Raw genomic sequence first — 6,246 nt, forward strand, 5'->3', positions numbered from 1 at the left:
AGAGGTGTTCCTTCTTTTCTGCTTCTTCTCACAGGGTTGTTGGAATCCTGTTCAGGGGCCCACCTCTTCCAAAAGGGGTACCTCTCATCTCTAAATTCCTATTGTCCCCTCTGTTTGTGGTATCCATTGTGGAACATGATCATTTACTACCCTGCATTGTTGTCTGCTCATTCCTGTGTATCTGGCCTCACTGACTCAATTGTCTGCTGCTAAAAGGTCCAGACATCTTCTCTGTCTTTTGTGATTCCCTCGGTTTCTAAGGCTATGCTATATACACAGTAGGCAATCGATGAATGATTGATGAATAAGTACATGAATCCAAGACAGGCTTCTTTAAATTGTGACCCAATGAGACTTACATTATCTCGGAGAGCTTTTGACATGCACAAAAAAAAGAAGAAGCTTTACATGATTCCACCCATTTGGTGCCATGAGGTATGCTTGCACTTTCTATATGTACACATCTTCCTTCTGAAGAGGCAGTTAGGCCTAGTGGTTCAGAGCACAGGCTCTGGAGCCAGGCTGCCTGGGTCCGAATGTGGGCTTCCTTCTTGCTAGCCTTAGGGATCTAATCTATATGAGAGACTTAGTTGCTTTGTTTGTAAAATGAAGATAACAATAATAGGAGTGTATTAGTCAGGGCTCTTCAGAGAAGCAGAACCAATAGGATATATATAGATATATCTATAAGAGGAGGTTTATTATAGGAAGTGTCTCACTCTGTTATGGAGGCTGACAAGTCCATGATTTGCCATCTGCAAGCGGAGAACCAGGAAAGCCAGCGGTAAGTCAGTCTGAACTGAAAGGTTTCACTCTGTTATGGAGGCTGACAAGTCCCATGATTTGCCATCTGCAAGCGGAGAACCAGGAAAGCCAGCGGTAAGTCAGTCTGAACTGAAAGGTTTAAGTCCCAGTCTGAGTCTGAAAAACCCTAGAACCTGGAGCACCAGTGTCTGAGGGCCGGACAAGATAAATGTCCCACTCAAGCAAAGAGAAGGAATTTGCCCTTCCTCTGCTTTTTTGTTCTACTCAGGCCCTCAACGTGCTGGACAATGCCCACCTGCTTTGGTGTGGGTGATCCTCTTTACATAGTCTACTGATTCAAATGCTAATCTCTTCCAGAGATACCCTCACAGACACATCCAGAATAATACTTTACCAGCCATCTGGGCATCCTTTAGTCCAGTCAAGTTGACATGTAAAATTAACCATCATAGGACTTACCTCATGAAGTTGTTAAATAGGTAATATAAAGTAGAAAAGGTAATCCATATTGAATACTTGGCATAGTGTCTGACTTATCATGCTTGATAAACACAGTTATTATTAGCCAGTGTAGCTTTTAATATGATGCCAGAAGGTTTAAAGGGAACAAGAGCTCTTGGGAAAGCCAGGGCTCAGTGATCCTGGTCATCATTCCACTCATTTATGTGTTACTGTGAGGAAAGACACAGCAATAACTTTGGAACCAGGACGTCAAGCACCTTGGCAGGTAGCGTCATGTCATGTGACTGGACGGAAGGCCATCTGGTACTCAGGATGCATTTCAAAAATGCCAGCAAAGGGGGCCTACCCTCCATGATCGGTGGGTGCAATGCCATGTAGATGGTAGGTATGAAAGACTGAATGTTATCATTTATTAATGCAGAAAACAAGCTGTTAGCTAGCTTTGATACAGATGCGGCAAAACAGCCCATTTGCCTAAAGGATCTGCTCCTCGAGAGTATAAAATCCTTCTCATTACTCGGTGTAGAAATGAGTATAAATTAAATTGTAATCCAGTTTATGCAATTTTTTTGCATTTTTTTCTGTCTCCCAGCTCCTTCTCAAAGGAAAATAAATGCAAAACAGTCTGTTTTCATTTCTCCCCTTTGGTTTGATTCCTACAAAGTAGCCACATTAAAATGCAATCTTTCTAGAATGGTGTGGAAAGTTACAGTACCTCAAAAAGAAAAAAAATCTGGCAAATTTTATAGGGTGTATAAGGTTCTTTGTTCTACGCGTTTGTTTGCCTACCTGTCTGCCTGTCTATCTGGGCGTGTGCGTCTGTCTCATGCCAGCCAACAGCTATGCAGCCCTTTCAACCAGCAGGAGCCACATGAGGGGGGGTGTGGCGGGGAGGAACCTAGGCCAAGACCGTCAATGCTGAGGTTTCCCAACAACCTCTGACCTGTGAAAACGGGATCTGTGCCAACCTGACTCCCCCACCTGGATTAAGACCGAGAGCAAAGTAAGCCTTTGCCAGTTAGCAGTGGGAACTGCAGCTGCGGGACCATGAGAGACGTAGGACCATAAAAGCCTCAGCCAGCTGACCTGCCTGTGGGCCAAAACTGGGCACCGGGGGCCGCTGAGGAAGTCAGGCGGTGGTGAGAAAGCCTGCAGAATGCCGCTGAGTCACTTCGATGGGGACGCTAGGATAAAGACCTCCAGACTCCGGCCCAGCACCTGCCCAGGACAGTCCCTTCAAGGTCAGCCTTTGCAGCATTTTGCCCTGGAGCCCAGGGACAGGTGTCCCCCTGCCCTGACGGCTCCATGTGTAGCCATTTTCCTTGAGCTAGACTTCAAGGGGAGGGGTGTCTCTGGTTTTTTTGCAAGAGCTTTTTCTAAAACGTTTATCTGACTTCAGTGTTAAAAAGGCCTAGCTCAATAAAACCATGAAGGCATAGTGTCAGGAGGATAGTAATTGATTAAGAAAATGATAGAAAATACAGGAAAGGACTTTTATTTTCTAAAGCCTAGGATGCGCTGGCTGGCACCAGACATTTTTCCAAGGTAAAAGAAAATTCAACCTCTTGCCCCGCTCCGGGGAAGTACAAAGGAACAAGTAAACTCTGAAAGCTCTAAGGATAGTTTAGCAGTACACCTCCCAGACCTTCATTCCTTACTGCCCACCACATCAGGAATATTTGCAGAGACCATGAACCTCTGTGGTCCTGCCAGAACAAACAAACAAAAAAATCATGTTCTCTGTGTCCTCTTCTCTCTACTATGGTCACCTCCACCATCTACACACCGAATAGCAACTTGGCAAAGGACAGGGGTGGTGGAGAGAAAACAGGCAAGTCTCATTACACCATGCACGCTTTCTGGATTTAAGTTTCCTGACTTACGAGTTAGGAAACAGTGTAACAGAAAGCAACTTTTGGAAGCCTGCCTGCCAGGGCCTGGTGACCAAGGTGACACAGGTAACTTGTCACTTCCACTGATGTCAGGAACAGACCCAAATGGGTCTTGCTTAAAAAAAAAAAAGAAAAAGAAAAAGAAAAAATCCTTTCTCATTATCTTCTTACTATGTTCTCAACCAGGACAAGAATTCAATTCCAGACCCATTGAAATAGCAAAGTGCCAGAATGACCTTAAGTGAAAGTAATGGAGGGATGTTTCTCTGTGTCTCCATTCAGGGTCTCAGAACCATTCCAGAGAAGGTTTTCCTATTAAATGCACAGAGTCCATGGTGAAGCACAGAATGATGTCCTGTGGAGCACTCAGGTTACTGGGACGGATGGTTAGGGTGTTCAGCCTGGGGCTGGGTGGGCTGTGTGAGGTGTCAGGCAAGCATCCACCCACGTCCCCGCCACTGTGACCAGTCCGGGGCCATTGCCCAGTGCTTCTCTCTCCCAGACCTTGGCCTTCGTTGCAGCGCTGTACATTCTCGCTGCTTTCCATCGCAAACAGAGGCTGCCATTGAGCCATTTTCCTCAACACTGCATACAGTTTCTGCTGCCAAGATGAGTCATCATGCAACACGTACCCTCACCCCCGCCACTCTGGACTTAAAATACTCTAGGCCTGGCCGAACAGAACCCTGCTGTCCGTGAGCACGTGCATGAACTTGGGACGGGCAGGCTCAGCCCTCCTGAGCCCTCTGCGGAGCGGGCCGTGTTGTGTTTGCCCAAGGGGTTCAGAGAGCCAATAGCCTGGGGGCGGTTCTATTTTTCAGATCTGGATCTCCCTCGCGCAGCCTGCCAAGCCGCAGCCTCTCTTTTACAGGCAGGTAAACCTCCGTGTTAGCCTCCGCGATCTTGAGCAGAAGTAGCTGACAGCCTGGGGTTGATTGGTTCTGCCTCTTCTCCCAGCCCGGCTTCTGACTGGTCATGTTGCTACAAACTAGACCGCCCTTTCCTGCTTTTACCTCTGGACCCCTATCTCTGCCCCCTGGGTAGATTCTGCTTCAATGTGCATCTGGTTGTTTCCAGAGTTAGACCTGTCATCCTCCTAGCTTGGACAGAGGTCCCTAACCTCCCTCCACTCCTCGCTGCTGCCATCCCTGCTCTCGGCTTCCCCTCTCTCCATCCCCCCAACCCCCCCCCCCCTCACCGCCCCGCCAGCACCAGTCTCAGGCAGAACAAACCACAGTACTCCAGAACTATTCCACTTCCCTAGCCTGCACAGAAAAAGAGATTGAAAAATTGTTCTTTTCACCCGGAGCCTTGAAACTGGGCTGAAGAATTCCTTCTTCCTTCTTTCTGCAGAGAAACACCGGACCTCCATAGGCACGGACTGAACGGCTTTCTGAGTTCCTTGTGGTCCACCCCTCCCCCCCGTCACTCCCCCCCCCCCCCCACCAGCCACACGCTCCACCTGCCAGAAGCACCCCTCCCTCTGGAGAACCACACGTTCTCCGCTTTCAACCTGCTGCTACAGCACCCTGCGCTGAAGGGGCCTCAGAACACAAGCCCAGCCCAGCAAAGCCCAAAGGGACATCATGTGCTCAAGTTATTCATTACTCAAGTTAGAGGAGGTCACCGAGCAGGAAGCACACTGGAAAGCAAGGTGAAAGGTGGCATGGAGGGCGGGGAATTAGTCAGGGTGACCTTCTAAGGGAACTCAGAACCTGGCAGGAGGGCGGATCAGAGTGGGAAGGTCCTAGCAACAGCCCCAAGGTTAGACAAGGTCAAATGGAAACTGCTAATTATAATTAAGCTACCTACTTAATAGCTCTTGTTATGCACCAGGCACTGTGCTTAGCGCTTCCCACAACTACCATTTAATCCTTGCAACAATGTATCACTCTGATTTTACAACTGAGAGAACGGTCCTGCAGAGAACAAGTGACTTGCTCAAGGTCACACAGCTAGTGAGTACTGAAGCTGGGAGACTGAGTGCAGGTCTGTCCTGCCCTTCATCAGGTTGCTCTTTTTGGTGACACGGTTAGATGAGTGAAACAATTCTAGATGGTCTACAGTGGAAGGTGGAGTTTGAATCTGGTTCCCACAGAGCTGAGATCATGCTCTCCAGTGGCAATACCAGGTTTGGGTGACACGGAGGTTCCTATAAGCCAAGGGGAGGTTGGTTTAGAATGAGATGCTACTGTGAAGGCATGACCCTCGAAGCTTGTCAGAACCGGGGAAGAGTTTACATTGCAGGGGAGGGAGAATGAGCAAAGCTGGGGAGGTAAAATTTGAGGGGGGTGGTGTATCCCCCATAGGAAGATAGCAGGTCAAGGACAACAGGAAAAGCTCATCCTTGCCAGGCACAGGATCAGACCAATTGGCATTTGCCACAGCTCTAGAGAGCTAAGGTAGGACACTGCTTTTTTAAGAAAAATATTTTTTTTAAATAAAAACCTGGCAATGCGAGCCTTTCTCTGCATACTTTGTTGTACTACCTACTTCTACTGGAAAAGAGAGAAGGGGAGGGGAGAGAAAGAAAGAGAGAGGGGGAGAGAGAGAGGGAGGGGAATATAGGTGTGGGGATGTGAAGGGTGAGAAAGGGGAGTATGCACAAAGGAGGGCTCCACACCCTCCCTCAAACCCCTCACCCGTTCCCATTCCACCTTTCCCTCCACTCATCCTTTTTTGCTGATTCTTCTCACAAGTTTTCCTCTGTCTTACACATAGCGGGCACTCAATATAACACATGCCCTTCCCAGTGACCTGTCCTGCTGGAAACTCCTCCATGAGGTAACTTCTGTTGGGAGGGGACCAGGGGCATCATATCTGCAGGTGCAGCCTCTTCCTGCAGTTCTACCACCAACTTGGGGCTTTTCCAACATAAACACTGCAGGGGCAAAGCAGGGGGTGGCTTCCTTTCTCAACACTGCAGTTCTCAAGGTTGCCCTTGACCCAGCCCTACATGTAGCAGCCCCTCAGGGGCTGGGTGGATGGGTGGCTGCTTCTGCATTTCAGGAATTTTCAGGTTTGCCCAGGTCGGTAGGTGGGCCTTGAGAAGGACTGGTGGGAAAGAGCTCGTACTACATCAATTCAAGGTTGTCCTTAGACCTGCCAGGTTGACCTTGGCGACAGA

This window comes from Eschrichtius robustus, chromosome 3, assembly GCF_028021215.1.
Source record: "Eschrichtius robustus isolate mEscRob2 chromosome 3, mEscRob2.pri, whole genome shotgun sequence".
In the NCBI taxonomy this organism is placed as follows: domain Eukaryota; kingdom Metazoa; phylum Chordata; class Mammalia; order Artiodactyla; family Eschrichtiidae; genus Eschrichtius; species Eschrichtius robustus.